Consider the following 27,942-nt stretch of genomic DNA (forward strand, 5'->3'; position numbering starts at 1 on the left):
GCACTTACTTGTTAAAAGTGGGGGTGAGTGCGGTGGCCATTATACTGTTCTGTTTTTGTATTGTTCCAATCTTTTTGTAATCAAGAAAGACAAAGTCTCGGCTGCTGCCAACAAACGGGGAGACAGCGGTGCCAGTTGTGCATTTAAGAAGATGCGGCCTCCTTGTCCCTTCCTCTGAAACCAACTGCATCCCCTGGACAGGGAGCCCTGAGGGTGGCTTCCCGGGGCCCAGGTGTGGCTCTCAAAGACAAGAATTCTCTTTTAAATTTTCCTGTTGAATCTACTCAAACATTTCTAGTTCTAGAAGCTGCAGTGAACTCCATTACGCGCGCGCGCGTGTGTGTGTGTGTGTGTGTGTGTATGCGTATGCACAATGTTAAATCCACCATCTCAACCATCTTCTGGGCAGACACTTTGGTGTCATTAAGTGCAATCACGCTGTTTGCAGCCACTATCACCACCACCGTCCCCACAGCTTTGTCGTCGTCCTCCACTGAAATGCTGCCCCATTAGGCAACTGCCCACTCCCTGCTCAGCCCCGGCATCCACTGTTCAACTCTGTCTCCCTATGACTCTGGCCTAGATGTGACACTAGGTCCCCACTGTGAATTCTGAGGGGCCTAGACCTGGAAACGGAATTGGTGGATCATATGATAATTCTACCCCATACTTTTCAACCAAGCCAGGGGTCTTCTAAATGATAAATTTGCCCACAGTTTCCTGCTGCCTTCTTGAATGGGGCTAGGCTCGGGGTTGAGAAGGGAAGGTAGGATAACCCAGTAGTTAACAGCCTGGGCTTTGAAAGCTGACTCTAATGCTGTCTAGAACACTGGCTCTGAAACTGGTTTACCACTTAGCCCTGAAGGCTTAGTTTCCTCGCCTGAGGGCTAATACCAATCTTACACAAATTAGATGGTGGGTGTTTGTATAACGTACAGTATATGGCACACAGCACTCACTGAGTGGCTTCTAGCTCACAGGTTACTTCTATTGCAACAGCCCTGGGCATTGGCGGGAAAGGTGGCCCTTCCTTCCAGGTGGGCGCACAGGCTCCCACCAGCCTCTCCTAGCAGTGAGCTGACCTGCTCCAAGGAACATGCCTGGGGGCAGACCAGGCTGCTGACCCTTGCTGGCCTCAGTGTTCTGCAGGAAAAAACTGTTCTCGTTCTCGTGTCTCTTCTATCAATTTAAAATGTACAGCTCAGTGGTTTTGGTACATTCACCATTGTGCATATATCACTATCACCGATTTTAAGGCATCTTCATTACCTCAGAAGAATCACCACACTCAGTGGTTGTCACTCACTATGGTTTGAATAGGGTTTGCCTTCCCAAATGCATGCAGGAGTTTAATCTTCAGTCTTCTGCTAATGGTGATAAAAGGGCAGAAACAATCTGATGGTGATGTTTAAGGGAGGGTCATTTGAAAAGTGATTAGACTGGGTCATTAGGGTGGCAGCCCATGACCAAATCCTGGCAGCTTTATATGGAGAGGGAGAAAACCCAACAGATAAGATACAGATACACATTAGGGAGGCAGCATGGTGGGCACAGGGCTGGGTGGGAAGAGCTTCCCCAGAGCCCATGCCATGCTTCTGGACCCTGCATCTCCAGAACCCTGAGCCAAAACAGACCTTTTTTCTTTGCTTTTTAAAAAATAAAGTAGCCTGTCTCGGGTACTTAGTTACAGTAACGAAAAGCTGACTAATACAACATCCCTCAGATCTTTCCTTTTCCCTAGCCACTGCCAATCAGTAACCATTAATCTACTGACTCTGGATTTGCCTATTCTGTCCATAAAATAAAATCATACAGTACGTGGTCTGTTATGTTCTTTCAAACATTAGCATCATGTTCCCAAGGGTCATCTACCCTGTAGCATATAGTAGTACTTTCTTTTTACTGCCAAATAATGTTTCATTGTATGTATTTGTATAAAGAATACATATGAAAGTAAATAATTTTCCTCACTTAAAAATCAGCAGCCAGTTAGAATAAAGTATTAAAATTCATGATTTCCAAACTGTGACCAAAACCCTTATACAGCGCATGGCGAGAGCTGTGTATTGCATAAGGGACCCTAACATGTTCCCCTCTGAAAACCAAGGAAAGCACAGGATGTCACAGGAACCAACCCTGGTGCCAGATGTGATAAGGGGCTGACGGGTGCAAAGAGAAGAAGTAAATAAAAGCTAGGAGTTAACAGGGAGGAAGAGTTCTTTGGGATTTCAAGTACAAGTGGGTTCTAGAGATATTGAATAATAGTTAAAAGTTAGAAATGAGATTGATCATTTAGACACAGAAATTTTTTTTTTTTTTTTTGTGGTACCGGGGATCAAACTCAGGTCCTTGCGCTTGGGCAGCAGGCAGCGAAACCACTGAACTAAATCCCCGGCCTAGACACAGAAATTTTGCTCTCCAAAATCACACTAGTACTAAAGTCTTAAAGAATAGTTATTGCAGTATTCACAAAAAGATTTCAAAGTAGTTGCTATAGATAATGAGTTTAATCTTGAAAGGAGAACAATATTAATGCTCATTGAGTACTTATTATGTTTCAGGCACTTATTCTAGGTTCTTCATATATATAGTTGAATGGTTACCCTTATCAACAGTCCCAGGAAGTAAGGAGTAAAATCTCTGGTGTATGTATACCACATTTTCTTCATCTATTCATCTGCTGACAGACACCTACCTGGGTTTGTTCCAAGCCTTGGTTACTGTGATCAGTGCTGCAGTAAACATGGGGACATACGGATCTTTTTGAAATACTGACTTCATTTCTCTTAGTATGAGTGCTGAATCCTAGGTTTTTTTCTTCAGCACTGGGGATTGAAGAGGGGCACTTAACACTGAGCTACATCTGCAGCCCTTTGTAGTTATTTATTTGGTAGTTTTGAGATAGGACAGGGTCTTGCTCAGTTGCCAAAGCAGGACTCAAATTTGTGATTTCTACTTTTTTTTTTTTTCGGTACTGGAGATTGAACTCAGGACCTTGTGCTTGCGAAGCAGGCGGAGGCACCACTGAGCCAAATCCCCAGGCCTTTATTTCTACTTTTTGAGGGACCTTCGTACTGTTTCCTGTAATAGCTATCTTACTTTACATTCTTCCCATTCTCTGCAACCTTGCTAGGGTTTGTTATTTTTTCTTTTTGATACTGACCATCCTCACTGTGGTTTTGCTCTTCATATTTCCTGATGTTATTGTTGCTGAATATTTTTCATATATGTGCTGGACCTGTGTAAGTACGCAATGGAATATTAAGTGAAATAAGCCAGACACAGACAAACACTGCATGTTCCACTTCTATGTAGTGGCCAGAAAGAGCTGACCTCAGAGAGACGCTGCTGAGTGGGTGTCAAAGTACAGTTAGATAGGGATAAGCTCTAGTGCTGTAAATAGTTTGCAACTTATTAGAATCTGCGAATACAGAGAAGTTGGGGTCTGAAGGCTCTCAACACAAAGAAATGTTAACTGCTCTGATTTGATCCTTACACAAACTACAGTGGTATCCACAGCTCACGAATACTTCTGTTTGTCAACAATTTGGTTTGCCAACAGAAGCACTTGGCAAAGTTTTGTTTTTGTTCGCAAGTTCTGCATTAGGTGACAAACACGATGGTGGCCATCTTTCCAGCTCGAACATGAGTGTGGCTATTTTCCTCAGAATTATGGAAGTTTGAAACAAGGCACTGCTGTACACATGTATGAAAGTATGACACTGAACCCCATAAATATGTACAATTGTGTGCTGATCAAACATAAAAACAAAGAATCAACTCCGAAACCAGAGTTTCCATGGAGAGCAAAATCAAAGATAACAAGAAGTAGAGGAGATAGTTCTCAAAGGGAAAGGGACCAAGAGGTGGAGAGAAGAGGATGAAAGAAGGAACGCAGATGTCTTCTGTCCAGGGACCAACTCCACACGAGGAATGCAAACATTATGTACCGCAAACAGTGATACAAAATAAACTGAAAGAAAGCAACCACTCCATTGTAGCGTCAAGGAGATCAAGGCCTCGGAGGGTAAACAGCCTGTTCCAACTGACAGCAGCCAGGGACCCATGCAGCGGGCTCGGCCCCTCCTGCCAACCCAGTGTTCAGGACCTTTCAAACACCACGCTGCACTTTCACCTCATTTAATGGAGAAACAGTCAAAGTTCAAACGATCCTGTCACTGGCGATTCCAGAAACACGGCCATGTTTCCCATCTGAAACGCTGACCAACAGTGGAACACACTCCAAAGTTAGACAACAGAATACCGAGGTCTGTTCATGGCACAGGTCACACTGCATTCCTACACAATACACACTGAAGCAGGAAGCTGGGGAGTATTAGGTAAACGTAAATATTGGGCTGGTGTAAAACGTGGAGCTTTGACGCTTTTGCTATAATTGTGTCTAATATTACAGTTTTTTAAAAAATAAAGCTTAACTAAATTTTGTAAGATTTACAAAATACATTTGGAGGAAGAGGAATTTAAGCATACGCAATGCACAGATCCAAACTACTTAGGCCTTAGCATCAGAGCAACATGCAGGTTTAGACAAACTAGACAATCTAAGCACCTGACAACTCAGAAGTCTCAGTGTTGTGCCAGTGTTCAGTGTGGCTGAGGGCGGACCCCACGTTGGGAGCATGGAGTTGGGCCCTGAAAAGCCACCGTGTGCTTCGTGTTGATTTGCCCTTGTGTGTATGTGAGGCCTAACATTTCACGGTAACACTGTAACACACACACTCAAAGCCGGCCAGTGCAGCAGTTTTACATCACCTGTATTTTACCACGATTACAAAGAAAAGGTAACACAAATTGAAACCACAGTGTAGACCCGTTTCTTTTCCTTGTGCCACCGTTCACCTCCTGCACAACTCGCCTGATGGATTACCAAGCCTGTCCATGTCTTTTAAATATGCAGTCCTGCAGGGATTCACATTGCCGCTCTCCAGGGACTGGGCTGGGAGCCTCCCCGTGTGGTCACAAGTACCCCTGGATACTTGCAGTTTTTAAATGTAGATTTGAAAGATCTACATGTCCATTAGAAAGAGCATTTATGACATTGTGGAATTACAGTGCAGACAGAGGCAGCGTGGTGGTGTGACTCCCATGTTTACGTATCCTCTTATTTTTTTTTGGTACCATGGATCAAATTTGGGTCCTTGCGCTTGTGCAGCAGGTGGCAAAACCACTGAGCTAAATCCCTGGCCCTACGTATCCTCTATTAAAAGGACTGGGCCGCGGATTTAGCTCAGTGGTTCCATTGCCTGCCTTACAGGTGCAAGGTCCCAAGTTCGATCCCTGGTACCAAGGAAAAAAAAAAAAAGGACAACGTCACGCAAACAGGGAAGGACACTGCCCAGGGCAATGGACTTCAGCCTGATTTGCTTTGAACATCTGTGCCTCAGTTTTCTCATCTGTAGAACAGAGTGTGGTGATTCCCAAGGCCCTTTCTGACTACAAAAGTTTCCGCCGTTCTACAGAAAGAACATCTCCGACAGCCTTGGTAGGTGCTTATCAACACAGGGCTGCTTCTGCAGTCTCACGGGTCCACTGTAGCAAAACAATATTAGTGTGGAGAAAGGAACCTCATTATGTCAAAATATACGCTAACATTCAACATATGAGGGCTGGGGAAAGGTTTACTGGCAATTTAGAAAGTCCTTCATTTTACAGGGCAAGTAACTGAAGCTCAAAAAGGCCCAGGATTATCAAGGGAGGGATTTTAAGAGATCATCTAATTTGGGGTCCTCACGGTGGGGAGGGGAATTAGAATTCAAGGGAGGCTTTTCTCAATTTTCCAAACTTTCACCACCCCAGCCCCCACCCCCCACCCCCTTCACTACACTGGGGCACACGCATCAGTGTGTAACAAAAGGCTAATCATAGATTCCTGATGGGTTCTGTTGATGGGTGTTGGGGATGGAACCCAGGTCCTCGTGCATGCCGGGCACAAGCACTGCTCTAAGCCATACCCTCAGCCTGAGCTCAGTCTTTTTGTTTCTGGGAAGAAGAAACAGACCCCGAGAGGCTAAGACTAAAGTACAGACTGGAGGTCAGCTTCTGCACAGCTGCCACACTGGCCTAAACTGCCACCTTCGCCAACCCGTCTGGTGGCCACTGAGGGTTCATGACACGAATGAGCTGAGCATGGTAAATGGCATTTTCTGCATTCATTGTTGTGTTGTGGTGTGACTTGATCCCCCTCTGCTGAGAGAAGGGGTTCATGCTTGCCCTTGGGCCCAGGCAGGCCCTGTGACCTTTACCAACATACTGCGAGGCTATGTTCTGAAGGCAGTGTGGCTCTGCCTGGCTTTCTCTGGGGACTCTTGCTCTGGGAGCCTGGCCACCGTGTTGTGAGGAAGCCTGGGCTCTGTGGAGAGGGTGCTGGGTGCATGTTCTGGCTGAACCCTGGCCAGGTCCCTGCGGCCAGCTAGCACCAATCACCAGACAAGTAATGAATGAGATGACTACAGCCACCAACTCAAAAGGTTGAGACCTGGTCACTGTGGACAAAGCAGAGCACCCTCACCGTGCCTTGTCTGATTCTGCTCTCAGATGCAGCATGTGGCAATTAATGAAAACCATTGCTTTAATATACTAAGTTTTGGGAAGTGACTTACTGTGCAGGAGGAATGATACTGTGGTCTTTGAGTTGTCAGATTCTTGATTTTCATTTCTGCTATTCTGATTCCACAACCCTTCCATATCTGTTTTACTTTGTTCCTTTAAATCTGAAACACAATTGTCCTCTTCCCCTGACTTAGCCTTTGTATCAGGAGACCATGTTAATGTCTCCTTGGGGCTCGCAGCCATGCCCAGATTTGAGGAGCCCACTGTGCTTTTGTAACTCCGCCACCTAACTTCAGTGTTTGGATGCTTTTACCCAGAAAGAGCTCAGTCATCTCCAGTTGTGACTTCTTGTCCATGTGTCTCACTGAAGGGCACAGTGCAGGTATGGGCAGTGTCTCACATTTCTTCAGCACTGCGGAGTCCCTGACTACCCTGACTCACCCCGTGGCTGCACTGTGGATATGCTCCGTCCAGCTTCTCATGAACCTTCAAGGTGCCACGATGCTGTGTGTCCTGGTTCAGAGCTGGTGGGACCTCGAGGCAGGCTCCTCCTGTTCAGCACGGCTCCAGCGTGATGCTGATAATTCACGTGAGTGTTCCCCAGCCTGTGGCCGTATCAAAGAGGCCAAGGATGCAAAGCGAGTGGATCTTCAATTAGAGCTGAGGCTGACGCCTTGTTGGCAGGGCACTCTCACCGGGATATGATGGCTGTTTTCATGCAGGGGACCAAATGTGCCTGCTGGTTCTATGGATTAACGGAAACCTCTGGGCAAGGTTTTGGGCTCCGTGCCCATCACTGCCTGAACCCATGCCTCTTCACAGGCAGGGATACTGGTCATGTTACTTCAGAATGCCTATGTCTTCGACAGATAGGTTGAAAACAAAGACACTGAAAGGTTGAGAGTTACAGGGACAGAATCCATTATAAGACAAACCGAGTACTTGGCTCTGAGGTGCAGGCTGACAAGAAGGCCACATTCAGAGGTCCACAAAGTGCACAGAGCTAGTATAAAACCAAGGGGAAAACTGGCTTGCCATCTTTTTCTATCCTGTTTTGTCTCTTCTGCCAGAAACTGAAAGAGTGCTAAAGGTCTCCTCTCTGACCCTCAAATCACAAGGCAATTCAGCTTCAGTTGGGGCAAATTTTGTCCTATAAAAACCTGACAACCAAGGAACTACAATGAAGTCAGGGGTTATGGGGAACAAAAAACATGAATTTACCAGCGTAAAATACACATGGCCAGCAGATGGCAATAGAGGACTTTGCAAGCAATTCTGGCAGCAGAGTCTGAAAATGCTGGAGGGTAGCTCTTAACAGCTATTGTATAAGTGATTTATGTATTTGGATTCTGCTCAATGTTATATATGCATTGCTGAATAAAACATTCACAGTGTATTTTCCACCAGCAGCTGAGCTCCAATTCCAAGCTTCTGAGGCCTAATTCCCAAGGCTCAAAGGAGCCCCTGACATCAAATTGCTTTCTTCCCCAAAGAGCTGCTTCATACCCCAGAAAAGAAGTGCTTAGAGAAGGGGAGAGCTGATGTGACCCATCATCAGAATGCCATTCCGAGTGTGCGTGAGGAAAAGCAAATGGGTGGCAGCTGGTCTCAGGGCTGAGCCACTGGGAGGCTCCCCATGGTCTGACTGATGGCCCTGGTTTCCTCCTGTAGCACGGCATGCAGGCTGGGCTTGGGGACAGAGGCCTCACCCCAGCTCAGATGAGGAGAGGAATGGCTCATGTGTGAGAAATCTGTCCAGCGAAATCCTCACAAGGGATACGAAGCCACAGGGTTTTCTTCCCCCCTTTTCACAGCATCCCAGTGAGCTGTTGTCCTGGAAGCTGGTAAATCTCCTTAGCATTCCGAATCCCTGTCTGGAAGTGGGGCCGGTGTGTCTGGGAGCTGGCCTCCCCACCAGGTCCTGCAATCCCCCAGCTGAGTCTCAGCAAGGCGGAGCAGGACTCTGCTCAGGCTCTTGGTTCTCATGGTGGGATGTTTGAAGTTCCACAGGAAGAGAGTGCAGGCCACAGTTCCTAGCATAAGCTGAACGTGTGACGTGGCCAGATGGGGGGGCTCCCAGGGAAGAAGCGCTCCTCATAGAGAACACGCTGGTGAGGCAGAAAGGTGCCCCATCGTCCAGCCGGAAATGGAAGTTGGCTTCTAAAGAGCGCTGTAAGACCTGTGATAAATATCCACACCCCATTAAACGTACAACCAGAGTGTTACTGTTTGGTTGTATGAGATGAAGCATGAGGCAAGCCTTCCTGCTTTCTTGGAGTTTGTTTCTGTCTGAACAGAGAAGAAAATGGTGTCAGAAGCTGACATCTACTGGCCGTTTCCTCTGGGGCAGGTAAAGTGCATCGTATCCTGCACACTGTACCTAGTTTTCTTAGGTAAGAGCCATTATTCTTATTTTGCAGAAGAACAGGTTTATAAAGATTTGAGAGATGCTTCACCGCACATAACTAATATGCGGCAGGGCCAGGACTGAAATAGAGTGAGAACCAAGATGAAGCAGTGCCTTATTCCTAAGTCAACTTCCTTCACCGCTGAACGGTGAGGGCGATGGCTGTGGCAATTCTGACAGCCACAGACCTTCTGTTCACAATGTAGAAAAGCTTAATCTAAAGGCAGAGCAACAGGATCCTAGCCATTATAAGGAAGAAAAGAAAAATCACAGGACAGATGGTTGCCAAAGAGCAGAAACATAATTTCTTCATTCCTTATGGATGTTGATATGAAATGATATAAAACTTCAGAAGGCCACCGATGCATCTTTTTTTTGTTTTTTGGTACCAGGGATCAAACTCGGGTCCTTGCACTTGCGCAGCAGGCAATGAAACCACTGAGCTAAATCCCTGGCAACTGATGCATCTTTAATAAATACCTACTGCCTGGGGTCTCACTTAGACCCTTGGCCTTATCACCAGTGCTACAGTAACACAGGCTGTTACATCTGTAGTTCTAGACCAGGCCCATGTCCTGAGCCCCAAGCCCGCATACTCAGCCTGTGCATTATCTCCGGAGTTCACACATCCTTCCTGTTCCCATTGTTAGCACTCATGACCCCTTCCGTGAGCTGTGACGTCTACCTGGACGCTGTGCCCCAAGACGAGCTCTGTACGATTGCTTTTTCTCATTCCTGCAATTCCTCTGGCACATGCATTCTACATCCTCACTTCACTGCTTTGAATATTCTAATCTTCTGTCGCCACACATGGTGGTTACAACACCGCATCCAGCCCTGCCTGCCTCACTGGACGGCAGGCTGCTGGAGCACAGGGCATCACACCCACCACACATCACTAGCCTGAGAGCTTAGTGGAGCCGCACCATTGCCCTCCTCAGTCCTGCACAGGGGAGGCCTGTGGGTGGCAGGAACTGCATGCAACGCGGAGGGTTCCTCGTGGCTGGAGAGGCCTGTGGCAGGCACTTGTCTCCATCTTTCTCTCAGGCCATCTTCTGAGGGAGATGTTATCTTCAGTTTTCAGCAGTGAGAACTGAAGTGCCCAGAAGGTAAATACAGAAGCTTATCCAGGGTCCCAGGGCTGGGGGAGCCAGGATTCAAACTCCAGTGTGTGCTTCCCCAGTACCATGGTGACAGCTGCATACCTGCAGGGCCAGGCCCTTCACAGTGGACCCACCATGCCTGACACTGTCAGTGACCCATTCCTCAGCTGTCCCTCTTTAACCCCGGCCTCCCCAACAAAGCTCCACGTTGTTCTGCCCCCACTCTGCCCAGGGGAGGCCAGTTTCTCTGTAGCCCCTGGGCAGCCAGCTTGATGGCTCTAAGGCAACCGGGGAGGCCTTGGTCTGCCTGCCCAGTGCATGGCCTGGACGTGATCACACAAGCAACTCTGCCAGTGTGACTGTGGGGACAACAGCTGCAGCCTTTGGGGAAAGGTTTCTTGCTCTTAACAGAAGACACAAGCCTGATCTGGTCATTATACATAGTACACAGGTGCAGAAATGTCACAGTGTACCCATAAATTAGAACTATTATGTCAATTAAAAATAAATTACAAAAAAGGAAAAAAAAAAGACCTGAGTCAGGGACTCTCCTTTTTGGACAGATGGACAATGGGAAGTTAAAGCCAGGAGATTTCTGGGCCACTGAATTAACCAATGTGGGACTTGGTACAGAAAGTAATTCTGATATTCCCACACTGGGCTCTGAGAGCAGGGAGGGGACCCGGGACACCAAAGATGGTTCTTTTGGACCCAATCACAGCAAAGCAGAGGAGCACGTGAGGACACAGCACTGAGATGACAGCATCTCCCCCATCTGTCCTACGGGAGGCAGGGACTTTCCCTTGTCGGGATACTGACCCCAGTGGAAGCAGGAAGTCATGGCCACTAGGATCATCTGAGTAGATCTGTAATTTTACACTTTCAGGATGTGCCTATTAGGTGACAGGTAAGCTAAGCTTTGCTGTGATATTTGTGTCTGAGCTAAAAAAAAAAAAGTTTCCTAGCAATTTAGAAGCATATTTATGTTCTATGTAAACTCATTACCTTACCAAAACAAGGGAGCGCTGCAGATATTTTTTCTCTAACCAGGTTAATGACTGCAAACACAGCAAATGTGTGGGCATCGATGTCATAACATTTTAACCTGGATTTAGAGACAGATTGAAATACCTAATTAGGTTACCAAGAAACAGTCACTTCAGGGCTTCATCTAAAATGCTGTGGCCAGAATGCCTCCTTTGGCTGAAAATCACCATGAGGCTGATGGTGTGGGTTACTCGTGACTAGAAAACATATTGCCCCAGGTTAAGCAAAACACGCCTGGGAATTACTTAACCAAATTTTACACAGGCTCACATTGTTTTCCGCACGGATTGCTTTCAGTCTGTTTGAAGGAAGGCAGGAAGCAGGTAGAAAAGCTCTCGGTCATGTGTATTTGGGTGCTGAGAAGCCTGTCCTGTTCCCCTCGCTCCCTGTGCCCAACTCCCCTGTGCTGCTGGCCCAGGCAGGCGCTGGGAGATGAGGATCAAGGCTCGCCCTCCTGCCTCACCTCCTCTGCTCTTATCTGCCCAGAGAAGTACCAGCGTGGCATTTTGTTAAACCTAATTTTCCTGGAAGCTCCAGGTCTCATTAGTGGCTGCACTGATGAAAGATTAGTGTTCACTTTGCTTCTGTGAATTAGTTGGCAGCAGAGGCTGAGCTGAGACTCCCTGCCATGTGCAGCAGGAAAAGGACCCCTGTTGCCTGAAGCTCTGCAGCACTCAAGGTCCCCCATGGCCGTTCGGTTTCTCCCCGGGGTACCTGACCTTCCCACTCTCTCCTTTACCCACCTCTGCTCTCACCAGGCCCCAGACGCAGGTCCCCTGCTCAGAGAGGACACCCTTGTCAGGCAGCCCTACCGGCCTCCGGGAGAGCCCTCCTCACCAGCACTTGGGACGACGGCTGCTGGTGGCGTGGCCGCCTGTGTGCCTGGGGGTCCGACGTCTGCAGTGGTTGCCATCCCGCGCCCCAACATCTACTGTCCCAGCAAGAAACCCGTGGAGAAGCACAGGCCTCGGGGAGCCCCAGCTGTCAGATCCCTGCAGCTTCAGTGTGTGGGTCCGGGGAGGGGTGCCGGAGGGAGGGCGGGGCTCTGGGCTCCAGTTCTGACCTGGCTGGGCAGGCCCAAGCCTGAAATCATGCTTGAATGAGGCTTGCGTCTTCTAAAAACAAAATTCAGATGAAAAAATAAGAAAAGTCATGCAAGTTTTTTAGTGAAAGAAAAATTTTCAGATGAGTGACAGGTAATAGCCTCTGTTCAGTAAGGACACACACATTATAGCAGCAAAGAACCAACTCTCCCCAAAGAACACCAATGTTTACTCTAGAACAGAATGGCCTCTTACCTGAAGTCATTTGTCATCTATATTTACAAAAAATATATAATGAAACACATGGTAAACACACAGGGGCGCCTTGGCTCACGAACTTAGTTCGTTCTACGATCTGGAAAAGAAGGCCATGTTTGTTTTTGTGTGGGAAAGATGGCCGCTGTCGTGTTTGTCACCCAGTATACAGTTTGCAGACAAAAGCGTTCATGAACTGAGGTATATGTGTATGTGTATGCATATATACAGTCTGCAAAAAATGTACACACCAGGAAAAGAAAAACAGTATGATTTTTTTCAACAGATGGTGTTACTCTCTTATGGGGGGCCATAAAAGATGTCGTACATTGCAGAAAAACCACTACACTGCCGGGCCTTAGGGAAGAAATGGAACATGCATGTGCAGAAATCTCAGTGACCAAGGTCACCCAAGCAGCAGTTCGCTGTGCTAAAAATAAATGTCTGGAAGCCAGTGGTCACCACTTTGAGCAGCTCTTATAATTGTAGAGGCCAAAGGTAACTTGTATTGATCTCATGATGTCTCAGTATATTTAGTATTAAAATATTTATGTTTTTCTTTTCCTGATGTATAGACTTTTTTGGCGGACCCTGTATATCTAGATATCTATATATACTGTATTTGCTGTTTTGTTTTTTTGAGACAGGGTCTTGCTATGTGGCTCGGGCTGGCCTTGAACTCATTATGTAGCCTAGGCTGGGCTCAAATGTGAAATGATCCTATTTCAGCCTCCTCAGTGCTGGGATTACAGGTGTGTGCCACTACATCTAGCTTATTTTGTCATTTATAATGCACTTCCAAGCATCAAATTATATGTGGGTTTTGGATTTTTTTCAGAATCAAAGTTTTCATTTCTTAACTGCTTAGAATAGCTCCTTTAACAAAATTTCATTTTTTGGAAATGATGTTTGATATTTCTAAACTGTACTTTAACTGAAATTTCCCATTAATTGCATTTTTAGGGTGGAGAATAACACCATAGTGCAATAACTGGGTAATATTTAACCAATTTAGCTTTCTGTTGAAGGTACAGTTCTGAGTGTTCATTAATTCAAGAAACTTCTACTAATATGTGTAGTATTTTCAGGTTTTCCAAAGCAGAGGTGAAATAGGTAGCAATGTAGTGATGATCATAAAGTAAGGACCCACAGGAAGCCATGCTGCATGGGAAAAGCACACCAAGGGAAGCCCTGCAACAGCAAGGCTTCCAGGAGAGGCTCTTCCACCCAAGACTCGCGAGTATTCCGTGGCCTTGGCTCTTAATTCTTACAGGTCCTAAGGACTCAGGTATCAAGGGTGGTGCCTGGCTCGTTACCTTGGACACTAGACTGAGGCAAGGGCGACTTCAGGGTTAGCCAAGGTCAGACAGCAGGCTGTAAGGCTAGAGTCCAAATCCTCCTCAGGTGTCTACTTTTAGTCACAGCATAAACTTCTGGTCCTTACGGCAAACCTCCAGATTTGCTTCTCCAAATTACACTAAAATGCGAGGGGATCGAAATACCTTGGAATGTCTTCAGAAGGAAAAATGTAGGCTTAAAATCCTGATGGTTGTGGAGATCCAGATATCACAGGGGCTTTGTAGATCTTAAAACAATTTGGGGTGAGTGAGTGGTCAGGGCTTCAAATAAACCTGCCCCTGAGCTATGATTAGAATAAAACGAGATAGTGGAAAACCCAGAGCAATTTATATATGGCATATATAAATTTTATATATGTAAAAATCAGGTATGCAATCCCATTCAAAATCATACACACACACCCCACTCATGGACGGGCGCGCTCAAAATAGGCAAGCAGAAGCCAGTCCAAGGATATGTGAGCTCACTAGCTCATCACAGCAGTAAGTTTGTCACCATGCGAATGTCCTGTATGATCTCCTGCAAGTACATTTGTCTCTGAAAAATAATGTCAAGAAAGTCTAGGATAAATGTGGAAAAGGTATCACTGAGCATTCAGTCTTTATGTAGAGGCAGAGAAGCGGCGTCGCAGGCCTCCAGCATCCCCAGTCCACGCTGACATTCCGGATGTCACCCTAGTTCGGGCTAAGCAACTGGGGCATTAAGAGGCCGCCTGTCCCACAAACGCTCGCTGTGTGAGGCTTGTGGAAGGCAGGTGACTACTGACAGAGGACAAGGCACGCATCATTCAGAGGAACACCATCATCAATCTTCACTCAAGAGTTTTGAATGGCAAACTAATAAATGGACGGATCAGCCCTTGCTCTCTGCAATGCTTTCTTCTTCCAAAGCGACTGTCTCCTATTGTGAGACCCCATTTCCTTCTCCGTGTAACCAGGCCTGGGGACCCAAAGGCCTTGGGACCTGAAGGCCTTAAAACCTGGGTTCACAGTTGGAACAGAGGTTAGGTAAAACCCTTGAAGACATCGGTGTAGGAAAAGATTTTATGAACAAAACCTCAGCTGCCCGTGAACTAGCACAAACAATCAACAAATGGGATCTCTTCTTATTAAAAGGCTTCTGCACAGCAAGAGAAACCACCAGCAGTGTGAAGAGACAACCCACAATGTGGGAAAAAATCTTCACCTGCTCTTCCTCAGACAAAGGTTTACTATCTCAAATCTATAAAGAACTTAAAAAGATCAGACCTCCCAAATTTAAAGACCCAATCCAAAAGTGGGCATCTGAAATGAACAGACATTTCTCAGATAAAGAAGTAGAAATAGCAAATAAATACATGAAAAAATGTTCAACATCACTGGTCATTTGAGAGATGCAAATGAAAACAACGCTGAGATTCCACTTCACTCCAGAAAGAATGGCTGCTATCATGAAATCAACCAATAACAAATGCTGGCGGGGCTGTGGGGAAAGAGGAACCCTGCTCCACTGCTGGTGGGAGTGTAGACTGGTGCAACCACTGTGGAAATCAGTATGGAGATACCTCAAAGAACTAGGACTGGAAGTCCCATTTGACCCCACTATTCCACTGCTGGGGATCTTCCCTAAAGAATTAAAAGAATCATACCACAGTGATATATGTGCACCCATGTTCATAGCAACGCAGTTTGTAATAGCTAAAACTTGGAAACAGCCCAAATGCCCATCAACTGGAGACTGGATCAAGAAAATGTGGTTTTTTTAATAAAATGGAGTACTACTCAGCCATAAAAAATGAGAAATTAGAGACATTCATAGCTAAGTGGATGCACATTGAGGCAATACTCTTAAGTGAAATGAATAGGACACACGTGTAAATACTGAAGTTTCTCTGGTGTGAGAAACTGAAAGTGTAAATAAGGACTAAATGTATAATAGGTCATGTGAAATAGGAAGAAAAGAGGCAAAGGGGAAGGAAGTGGGAGGGCTAGGGGAAAGGATAGAAGGGAATGGGATTAATATGAGAAAATGGAAAAATAGGAACAAAATCTTTGTAAATAGGAATGGAGGGGTTGAAGGGAGGGCTGGGCAAGGGTGAAAAATAAGAACCAAGACAGAATATGTAAAGGTGCAAATTTCCAATGATGAATGTCATTATATTGTATATCTAAAATGTACCAATGATTAGAATGAATAATCGATAATGTAAAATAGGAAGAAAAGGTGCAAAGGGGTAGGGGTAGTGGGAGGGGCAGGGGAAAGGAAAGAAGGGAAAGGAAAAATGATGAGAAATGGAAAAAATGGAAATAAAGTCTTTGTAAATAGGGAAGGGTGGAGGGCGTGAAGGGAGGGGCTAGGAATGGGGAAAAAATAAGAACCAAGATGCATTATGTAAAGGTACAATTCCCAATGAGAAATGTAACTGTGCTGTATACCTACAACGTACCAATGAGAGAATTTAAAACAAAAAAACAAACAAAAAAAAAGACCTGGGTTCAAAGGCAGCTTTGGCATTTCCTACTTGTGTGACCTTGGTTAAGTTATTTAACATTGTGTCAGCGCCTTCATTGGTAAAATGGAGGAAACTGGGTCTGTGGCACGTCAGACCTGGAGCCCAGGAGGCCCTCGCTGTCAGCTGTTAGCATAACTGTCCTTTCTTGTGGGCTCTGTACAGAGCCACCAACCGTGCATGTGCTCTGGGAACAGCCGCCGCCAGACACGGATGAAGTCACCTCAGCTCCCAGCCTCAGGGCTCCCTCCAAGCCATGACCCCTGCATGCTCAGGCCCGGCACTTTCGAGAGTTACAGAATTACAGCTAAAGCCACATCTTCCACCCCAGATTCACTAAGGGTGGAGTCTTCACTGCCTGTCTCTCAGCTCTGTTCCTGGGCATGGGTTTGGCTTTTTTTAGGACAGACATTTATGGGCACTGTATGTCTTTATTCTCCATGTCACTTCCTCATGACTCTCCCTTTTAAACACAAGCCCCGATCGGGCCCCCAGTCAATCCCTGCTGTGCTAGGACTTTCAAGGCATGGCTAGCTGTGACTGCTACTTAGTCAGCCTTCTACCCTAATGCTCAGGGGCTTTGACCTCTGCTCGCAGCCCACCCTTTTCCGCCTGGCTCCTGCTGCCCTCTGTGTCCTCTGCCCAAGGCCCCACTGGGAATGTTCTCTCCCCAGCCCATGAATCTTCCACTCGGTTTTAGGTCCTTGCACAAATGGCTGATCCATCAAAAGGCTGTTTCTTGCCCCAAATGACACGTAATTACCGCTTGTTATAAAATTTCTGCACATTTTATCAGGAGGCAGAATAGAAAAAGCAAAGGCTTTAAAATTGGAAAGGCTTGTTTCCAAATCCTGGTGCAACTCACAGCTTCATGACTAGGGCAGATTATTTATTCTCTCAATGTTTGACTCTTTGCCTATAAAATGGGACAATAACACTCATCTTCCAGGGTTACAGTGATAATTAAATTATATGTACACAAAGTTGTCGGGTAGAGTTCCTCAGGCACACAGAGAGACTTAACAGGTTTATTTTTCCATGTCCTTCTCAACTGGTATTTTTCACTTCCCACTTTCTGGGAGAATGACTTGTGCCTTCTTCATCTCCCTGGCTGGATGGCTGGCTCCAGGAGGGCAGGATTTTTGTGGGATTTTAATGAGTGAATGAAAGGACAGTTACTATATTAATACAAACACAAACCTCTGGATCCACTAAGTATGAAAGCTTGAAAGGCTCTCAGAGAGAAATCACACAGATGGTGTGTTAGTCAGCTTTCCATCACTGTGACAAATACCCCAGAAAATCACCTGAGAGCAGGAGAGGTTTATTTTGGCTCACAGTAAGTTTTGGTGCATGGTCACTGGGCCCTGTCCCCTTGGGCCTGCGGCAGCAAAGGAAGGGGCTGAGGTTCCAGTGTCCCCTCCAAGGACACAGCCCTGTGACCTTCCTCCCAGCAGGCCACCTCCTAAGGGTCCCATCACCTCCCAACAGGGCCAGAGGCTGGGGACCAAGCGTGGAACACATGGCAAGCAAGGAGTGGCAGACAGTGACCGGGCTGCACTTCTGTTCTCCCGTAGCGCTTCCCTCAGCAGTGGGAAGTGCTGGCAGGCCCGTGGGACCAGAAGCATGCCTCGGTGAAGGTTAGCTCCATGGGACACAGGCCCCTCAGCGAGCCTCCACAGGCAGCACCGGACCTGCAATCTGACAACGCACCTGCAGGACCTCCCAGGCTCGACACACACACAGATGAGGTAAGGAAAGAGCTGGCTTTTCATAATCTGCCTTCCTTCTAGCAGGAACAAAGTCCATCCTGTTGTTGTTCTTGGTAAAAAGATGCAGTGAGACGGCATCACACACAGGGGTCCATGAAGACGTGGCGACTGCACACAGCTGCCCCTGCACTGGCTCCACCTCCCGGGGGCCTCATCCCTTGACCTCCCATGACACAGGTCCTGCCTCCTTGCTGTCCGAGAGGATGACTAGCTAATCTCATGACTGGCTCAGGTGAACAGCGAGTGGGAGCGGTTCCCAGGGGTGAGACTGTCTTTCTGCAGAAAGCTCTCCTCAGCGCCGACCCTGAGGAGGGCTGGGAGACTTCTGGCGGGTCAGAAGGGCCACACAGGCATGTGGCAGAGGGCTGTCATGATGACTGTGATGGCAGGCAGAGGAAGGCATCAAGAGCTGATAATGTCAACATCTAGTATTTTATTTATCAACAGGCCATGCGAGTGACAACTAGTGGTGTGTCCTTCACAGGCTGTGTAAGGCCTCTCCAGTTCCTTACAGGGAGTACTCACTTAACTCCGCCTCTTGGTGGTCCCACGATCGGACCTGTCCTATAAGTGAGAATTATGTTTTCAGTTCTGTTTTTCTTGATGATCCTAAATATAACAGAGACCCTAGGGCACAAGGCGGTGTGAGCCTTGTGCCTGCCCATCCTGGTGGAGGAGCTGGAGATCTTGAAGTATGGCCATGCAGTGTGACCTTTGTTGACCCGTCCAACCTCCCAAAGACTGCTTCCTTTCCTGTGAAAGAGGGATGAAGCAGCAACATGCACAGTACTTTCATCATGATGGTGACCCAAATGGGACGCTCTTATTGGAACCTCTGGTTTTCAGCGGGGTTGGGGGGTTTCATCAAAATCATTTAAGTCACAAATATATTCTGCTGTGTAGCCAGAACTAGGGGCCACAGTTGAATCATACTCAACAAGTGTAGGGAATTATTTCTAGAGCTATTCTCGAACACATGAATGAACTGAACATATATTCAGAAAGATACAAAGGCAGGTTCAAAGAAATCCAAAACAGAAAGCTTGTCCCTTTGCACCAGAACATTCCCGATAAAAGTGCTAAATAGCAGCAATAGAAGCTGAGGACACTCTCACCAGGGATAGCCAGAATCCTTTGATTTCAAATTACTGGTTCCTCCCTGTATCTAGTAAAAGTATCTGCTGAATGTTATCATAAATGCTGGGGCAACAATTTTAATCTAAGCTATAGAATAAACCAAGAGGAAAAAAAAACCCTTGCAAATTAGATATTCTCAATCTTCAAGTCACTAATTTTAATCAATATCAGTCTGGAAGTTTTAAATGACTTTCTAGCAAACCTCCCCACCCCCATCAAGTAATTATCAGAAATATTGATTTCATTCCTTATATTCAATCTTACAAGTTCATAAAATATTAGCCTATTACGTTAACATAAAAATGTAATTTAGTGGATTAAACAGCAGTGGGAATTCCATATGAGACCTGCAAATTGGGTCTATATAAGGTTGATTTTTAATACATCACTGACACTCCCTTCTCCAGCCCCCCAGCCTCAGGGTGGGTGAGGAAGGTGGTGACCGAGGAGGCTAACAGGCTAGCAAGAGAATGACACGTAGGAACTTCGATCACGAAGGACAAAGATGAAGCAGCACAAAGCAGAACTCATCTCATTTTATGGATTAAAAAAAGGGCAAATTCACAAAGGTACAGTAGCTTAGCCCAAACTATATTGTGTTGGCGGCGGCGGCGGCGACAGGGGGCACTTGTAAGAATTCAGGTTTCCTCAGGCCAGGTCTGTGACATTCTATAAATGATGCCATCCACACAGAACAGTGGGTAGAATGTGTGGATAGAGGGGAGAAGGATGAAACCTGGCTTTGTTTCCGCACAGGATTCCTTACCCTGGCTTTCCCTGGACTGATTACTGAGAAATACTGCTCAGAAACATAGGACAGGTGTTCAGGCTCCATATTTACTAGGGTAATAATTACTCGGCCACCATGATCACACGCACAGAATAGAACTTATTAATACTGGGAAATTCTGTCATTTTAAAAAATAACTCGGGTGTGTGTGTGTGTGTGTGTGTGGGCGCGCGGGCACAAGAATGCAGCAGGTAGGCAGGCAAATGCTCACAAATCTTGTAAAGAGCATACAGTTTTGTATCAGGATGCCAGGGAACCTATCAGGAAATGGCTTCAGGGGTTCTGGCATTGCTTTGTTGTACAATGCTGACCCGTTTTCTCAGCAGCAAAAGGTAATAACCACCTCTCTCAGCGACTCTGAAGGCTGAAATGATAATGAATGGGAGCACACTTGGGAAGGCACAGGCTACGAAGCAACACAAATGCTTAATTGGTATTTTATAGCTCTCAGAATTGCCCGTGTGTGATCTAAGGTGTCATACACGATCCAATTGCTGTAAACACATCAGCTGATTTCTACGGCAAAGAAAAAAGGCAGAGAGAAGCCTTGAGAAGTGTCTGGAGGCAGGCGGGACACACTCTCCGTTCTCATTTACACACAGTTCTCCACAAATCATCGTGTAGTTTATATGCTTGGTGATTTGATGGTGAACTTTTCAATGGGAGGGATCATCCATCTTCTGCAGCATCTGCCACAGCAGGAGGCAAAGGTAAAGAAAGAGGCCCTCATCATGAGACAACAGGACTCTGCTGTGAGCTCTGGAGAAGGTGACTTGCCCCAAGCACACAGGCTGAGCTCCAGACAGAAGGCAGCTTTTGAGGGCAGAGGCTCTGGTTCCTCTCTGCAGATGGAGGGGAGGTGGCCACTCCCATACGAGGCCTGAGCTTCAGGGAGAGGGCGCCTCGTCCCTGCAAGGGGTGCTGGGACCACAGGCACCTGCTAACAGTCCAGGTCTCGGCAGCGGGTGCAGGTGCTCTATCCGTGTGTACGTGTTGCCCATACAGAATGCACTGGAGCTGTCATTTGAAACCGAATGGAAGCCAGTGCACTGGTTGCAGGAAGAATAAGCTAGGGACAGAAAGCAAGATGGAGGAGCAACGGATGGAAAGGTGTGCATGGGGATGGCAGGAGCAGCTATGTCTTGAGGGACTTCAGTCTGGGTGGGTGACCTTTTGAGCCTCTCTGCTAAGCTGCTTTATGCTCTAGGTACCTACAACACAGCCCTAACCCATAAATATGCAAATTACGTCAGTCAAAAAGATTTTAATACCTAGTAAAAGAGAAAAAATCCTAACCCACACCTGTTTCATGCAACCTGAACCTGAACCTCCTATTCCCTGTCTTGAGCTAACATAAGGGATATCTGGGTCCCTTTGGGTGGGTGGGGGTCCTGAATTTCCAGAGAAAGCCTCAAACTGTCCCTAGACCTACAGGGTCTACACTACACCCCAACACAGGCCTCCTCCTAACCTCCTGCTTCAGCCCAATTCCTTTTGAAAGAAAATAAACACATACCTCCTTCAGCATTCTGAATCTTGGCTGGGGAACAAGGGTAAAGCAAGGCCAAGCCCACCTCCATGAATTTCCCCCTTAAACTCAGAAACAGGAATGAGCAACATGGTCAGAGAATTTGTGAACCTTCCAAAAGACAAAACAAAAAAACAACTAGAACAGAAAAAGACAAAAAAAAAGGAGCATTGTTCTATTTTTTTAAAATCACAGGGATTTTTGCTCATTTATAAACAGATATTGAGTGAAAGCTCTCAACAAAGAACAGTCCCCAGATCATCAAGAATGACCTAGTGCGGCAAAGATCACCATTTAATGCCTGAATTTTATCTTACTACTGATAACTTCACTTGAAATACACACATGAATAAGCACTTAGGTATCTGTACTCTGATAATTGGTTCGTTATTGCCAGGTTCAGACTGTGGTTTCTTCAATCTGTGAAGGTAGATCCACAAAAGTTAGATATTCCCAGCCAGTTAACATTATTAAATAGTCTTTGTATGAGCTTTGCAAAAAGCAACGAAATGGTGCCTGAAGCTAAAAAGAAAACTGAAATTTTGTATTTTCTACAGTATGCCTTAACTATAGACGAATCCGTGCAGGTAACTTTAAAATAGAAACAACACAGTGAAATTCCCAGAGGTGGCATTTAGAGGTGAGATTTGGTTTTCATTTCACCTGGCTTAATAATGAAAACATGAAAGACAGCTCCCAATTTCTCCAAGATCAACATATTAGTCCATTTAAAGAAATGCCACAGGAGGCTGTTCCTGCTTTTCTTCAGAAGACAGATTTCGTTTGTTCTTGCTTAAAATTAAATGTACCTCTCAGTTTCAGCAGTGCCTGAGCCACATCAGGGTAACATGAGTTGGATTTAAATGAATGCTGGAGGCAGACTGCAGTGGGAGCAGCCCAGCCTGCCAGCTGCAGCCAGCATTCGGCACCGTGGGCTCTGTGGCTGCCGCCCTGGGTGGATCGGGAAGACACTGGCCTTTGAGGGATGGCACCAAATGTCACAGCATGGCCCGCTCTGCTGCTGGGACAGAACCAGACAGGGAAACTGAACCCAACAGTAAGCAAAAGAATAGCCCCACCCCCAAAAGTGATAATGTATTTCTATGCCTGCCTATGTGTGCACACACAGGTGTATTTACGTATGCATATACTTAGGTACATGTGTGCACGGCTGTAAGAGTAATCTGTGTTTTTGTCAAGAAGCCTTAGCCAATATGAACAAAAATCCTTGGCAATGGATTCCACAGTGATGAAAGTTGCACTGAACCCACAGTGCCGGGGGCCAGCCTTAAGAACCGTATCCTTTTTCAAAGCACTTGCTGAACAGTAAGATAAGCAGGCTGCTTGGCAGGTTTGCTCCTCTGGCCTGCAGGTCTTAGGGTCATGCCTTCAAGAGGAAGTCTGCAGGGTGATTGCCAAAGTGCGTGCTATGGTGGGAGAGGGACAAATCCAGAAGGAACAAAGACTTCTAAAGACAACATGCTCATCAGAATTTAAAAAAACTAATTTTGCAAGAAGCCCTTGGCCCCTCCATCATGCAGGCAGGCTCAGAACGTGGACCTCAGGTGGGCCACATTGGGAAACTTGGAGCAGAGATCCCAAGGCATGGGGAAGTCACAGAAGGGCTCAGCTCGACAGGGCGTGACTGGCCATGTCTGGGCCAGAACTGGGCTAGCGTGGGCCAGATGGACAGTAGATGCTGGCTGTCAGGTTGTTCAGCACGCGGTCTGGGCCCATGGCACACATTCCCACTACTTGAGTGGCCTCTGAAGAAGATGCAGGTGAGTGGGAGGGGACAGGCCAGATGGATGGTGGACATCAGGAACAAAGGGGCCCGCAGAGGAGACGGTGATGGTGCGGGGACCAGGATCGGCGTGTTTCACAAACCAGGCAGGAGGGTTTCCAAGAGACACTGGTCAACACAGCGTCAAAAGCCCAGAGACCGTGTAAGATAAAGGATAGACTGGAGTTATGAGTTTTGAGTCTTCCCGACTCCATTCTCAGTTCAAGCGTTTTCTTTACAGTTCATATCTTCAGCATCTATTTCAAATCACACTTCTGCGGGGAAGCTTTACAGGACTTCCCAAGTGCAGAGTTCTCAGCACTTCCTCCGATTTCAAAAGGCAGTGATGGAAATACCTGGCATGGCCCACATCCAGCAACCGCGCCTGTCCACACATGTGCGCTGACTTGGACTCTGCTTTATTTCTGCAGATCCTCATTCCTCCTGCTCTGTGTTTGTCTCATTTGAAGCAATCATCTTCTCCCCTGAATGTCTCCCTGTCTTGTCTTCCTGACCCCTCCTCAATCATTTAAACCTCAGCTTGTGGTGGATCTTTTCAACACAGAAGCAGTTTCACAGACACCCATCCTAGCTTCCTGAGAGCTGTTTCGCAACTCATAACAGTAAACGGGCCCTTTTCAGATGTGTCTTTTTGTGTATCTGCTTTCTCCCACTGCATGCTCTGCTCCTGGAGAAGTACCAAAGGGAAGGAATGTCACAGTCCGGGGGACCTGCTGCCCAGTCCCTGGCTACAGCTTGTCTGAGCCCCGTGGGATCAGCTGAGATCGGAGGGCAGAATGCTAATGGCACAGGGGTGTGGCATTCCTGGTCCAGGGCACCCCAATGACCACTTCCCTTCCCTCTGCCTCCTCCACCCTCACCTCTGCATCAGTGGGCCCACGTACAGCTGGCCTTCTGTATCTGTGGATTCCATAGCTCTAGATTCAACCAAGTGAAAATGTTCTATAAAAAAAATCATGTCTGCACTGAACATACATAGACTTTCCCTTGGCATTATTCCCTAAATAATATAGCAAGTGTAACAACGATTCACATAGCGTTTCGACTGCATCAGGTTAGGCGTGATCTAGAGATGAGAAGTACACATCTCTATAGTATACGAGTATAAGTATACAAGGATGTGTGTAGACAGCTTCTGTGCACACACTAAGCCTCTTCACGCCTGGGACTTGAGCAGATTTTGAACAGCTTTTTTTATCTGTGGGGAGGGGAAGTCCGGGAATGATTGTATGTATGACTGTATGAAGATGCTCCAAAATGCTGTAGGGCAAATGATTTAGGTTAGAAAGATGGAATTCCAGAACAGCTGTGTTAACAATACTGAATGTTATTGTCTAACCTGTTGCAACTCTGATTTTCCTTTTCCCACCAGACAGAAGAATGATACTGATTTTGTCCCAAAATTGAGACCTTACTTTGATGATATGTAATGTCTAAAACTAGAAGCTGATAAATTATTGAACTCTCAAGATATTCCAAATTATGGTTTAATGGTATATTAATTTATATAATTCTTGTATTAAATAATGACATCCTCTGGTCGTGAGTGAAAAACTATGTTAAGAATAAACAGCAGAAAAAAGCTAGATGACGGGCAGGCAACAGGAGAGAAAGGGATCCTGGGGGTGGAGGGGAAGCAGAAAGGACTAAGGTGTGGCTTGTGTCGGTATCAACTCCCCATGATGAATATACTCACTGAGTATTGCAAACAGGTACTATATATTAAACAAAAGAATTGGAACCAGGTTAGAGGTCGTAGCTTAAAATCTTATTTCCTGTTTGCTCTTTGGCTGACAGAAATGATAGGTAAAGGAGCAGAAACATGTTAGATATGAAAAAAACCCCTAAGAGCCAAATGATAAATGAGGAGGTTTTACCTTTAGGAGTTTTCCTTTATTTGCTTTTATCTACTTTTCTATTGCATTGTCTTCTAATGGTCCTATATCACCTATCATAACCTTAGATCCTTAGATGAATATAAAACTGCCTTAGTGGTTAGCATTCAGAATAACTTATGACATCTGTTGAAGCAGTGTAGTAAAAAAAAATATACTATTTTTGTTAATAAAGAGGAAAGTAACACTTTAACCACTGAAGAAAGCAGTTACATGAAGCTGTATGAAATATATAAATATTTTAGTGATGTATTTTCATTACAATCTGTATTCAAACAGCATTTAAAATGTAAAAATCAAGACAGTGACTGCCGCCATGTTCTCACTGGAAGGGGTGTCATAGCATTGTGTTCTCCTGGTATTGACACACCTGAATTACAGTCACGGATTTTTTTCTTTTTTCCCTGTGCTGGGGACTGAACAGAGCACCTCATGCATGCTAGGCAAGTACTCTACTTCCGAGCTACATCCCTAGCCCTTTTATTTTGCTTTGTTGAGATAGGATATCACTACATTGTCCAGGCTAGCCTTGAACTTACATTCCTCCCTTCTCAGAGTCACTGAGCTTACAGCCTGTGCCACCACACCTGGCTACAGTCTTTAGTTCCTTACCAGCCTGGGAGCCGGAGGAGCAGGCAAGAAGGGAGGGAACACCCCAGGCCCTTCTGAAGAGCTCCCTGGGGAGAGAGCAGTGGGTGTCTGCTCCTTCAGTGAGGTGCTCACAGGGTTAAATTAGGGAGGCAAAACTTTCTCTTCATTGAATCCGTGAGTGTATGCCTGAAAAGACAGTTTTATCACTTCCTGTTAGTCACTCCCAGGATTTAGCATCTCTGGAGAGGAACCCTTCAGAGAACAAGGACCCCTGCTCTCCAACCATGCCAAACACTAATCAGGTGGCTGCACATGGTCCCTCTGCAGGGCAGTCCTGGTACCTGCCACACACCACAGTTCCCTGGCTTCCGTGGGCCCAGGCATCCCAAAGGAGTTTCTAAAACTCCCGGCAGTTCCTGCTGATCAGCAGGTATCACATGAGAGGCTGCCACATGAATGTCCTTCATTATGCCCTGGTGACCTGCACCAGCGAGTTTGCTGAGCTGTGGGCCACGATGAGATATCCACAGCTCAGAGGGGAGAGCGGGGTGGGAGGAGAACGCAGGAGGAAGGAGGGAGTGCAGGTGGTAGGGAGATCTGTTTGCTCACATTTCACAGTAATGGAACAGCTAAAATTTTTTTAGGGTTATAAGTATCTGTGGAACCATCTGGTGTGTCCTGCTGTTGCATCCCTTAGATTCTGTATGTTTATTTGTCTATGGCATCAAAACATCATGAGCCTAAAACAGCAATATGTAAAGGACATTGTATTTTAATGGAAACATACATAATACTGATGCTTCACAGACATACTATTTTAGGGCCTCAGTAGTTGAAAATTTCAATTATATACATACTCTTCCTACAAGTAAAAACAACAAAAAAGGAATCTTTATACATCTTTTGGATATCACCTTTGATAAAATGGTGAATCTTTTACCCATTCTTATTTTTTAAAAAATGACCTATTTTTAAAAGTTGGCTTTCAATCTTTAAAAAAATATGTTGTGAATATGAATCATTTTTCATATATTTTCTTCTATTTATCCTTCTCTCGAAAAGTGGATTTGACACCAAAATTTTAATTTTTTCCTTTTATGGTGCATAGTTTCTGTGTTCTGTTTGAGAAACCCTTGCCTATTGCAAGGTAATGACAACATTCTTTGTTTTTCTTCAAGAGTTATTTTCTTTCCCATTTAATGTATAAATGATTTCATGTACAGTATGAGGAAGGAGTCAAGAAACTTCTGCTCCAAACTGTTATCCAACTGGCTGAACTGCTGCGCCGAGTGATCATGCCTTTCTCCCTGCACGGCCTGCTGCTGTTAGGGGATTTGCAAGCAAGTACTTTTCCTTCTGCTCCTTTCTGTCCCCCTGAGCAGTGTGCCTAGCCTGGTGCCAATGGCACACTAGCTTAATCACCAGAGCTTTAGAGCAGTTTTGACATCTGGTAGTGGAATGATTCCAGCTTGCTTCTTTTTCTTTAAGAATGGCTTGGCTACATGGACCTCTGCTTTTTCATGGGAATTTTTGAATGGGGATCTCAGATTCTACGAGAGAGGATTTGCTAGTAATTTGACAGGGGTTGGTTAGATCTCTACAGTAACATGGGGAACATTAACAACTTTATATTATTGAGTATGCCAATCTGCCAAGAAGGTACATCCCTCCATCCTCAAACACATGAAAGGGGAGGTGCTCATCTCCATGGCAGAAAATCCCACATATTGGAAAGGATGTGGAAACCTCTACTACACCTTGCTGACAGGAATGCAAACTGGGCATACACTTTGTAAACCTGCTTGGCAGTATCTTCCAGAGCTGAATGTATACAAATCCTGTGACCCAGCAATCCTATTCCTACCATCACAGCTCTCTACAAGACCGGTACACGATGATCTACAGTAGGACCGATGAAAACAGCCCCCAGCTGGGAATGACCCAAATGATGGTCACGACTAGGAAGGGTAAGCAAAGCCTGGTTCATCCTCACAGTGAACAAGGGCGTGGCTCTGAGGCTGAACCTTCCCCAGCTGCATGTCCATATGGAGGAATCTCTAACTCTGGAGCGCTAGGAGCCAGGCCCCACTTACACAATGTGCAAAAGAGCTCGTACTATGAGGCTCCATTTACAGGAACAAAAGCAGGAAAGC

The 27,942-nt window shown here is 46.0% G+C and overlaps 1 protein-coding gene and 1 long non-coding RNA gene across 6 annotated transcripts in view; one reads left to right on the forward strand and one right to left on the reverse strand.

Annotated features, from left to right (window-relative positions):
* LOC110349789 (uncharacterized) overlaps nt 1-27,942 on the forward strand; it is a 70,141-nt gene that overhangs the window by 36,530 nt on the left and 5,669 nt on the right. Inside the window, exons 2-3 of one of the 3 annotated variants that reach the window (XR_002396041.2) lie at nt 17,764-18,023; nt 27,662-27,756. This is a non-coding gene — a long non-coding RNA (uncharacterized LOC110349789). Of the gene's footprint in view, nt 1-17,763; nt 27,757-27,942 lie in introns of all 3 variants that reach the window. The other 2 variants (XR_002396040.2, XR_015439080.1) reach the window with 2 other exon arrangements.
* The window catches only part of Lyrm4 (LYR motif containing 4), a 131,245-nt gene that overhangs the window by 16,966 nt on the left and 86,337 nt on the right, over nt 1-27,942 (reverse strand). The window lies entirely within an intron of this gene.

This window comes from Heterocephalus glaber, unplaced genomic scaffold (genome assembly GCF_053883595.1).
Source record: "Heterocephalus glaber isolate CG9 unplaced genomic scaffold, H.glaber_assembly_v1.0 deba00001472, whole genome shotgun sequence".
Lineage (NCBI taxonomy): Eukaryota > Metazoa > Chordata > Mammalia > Rodentia > Bathyergidae > Heterocephalus > Heterocephalus glaber.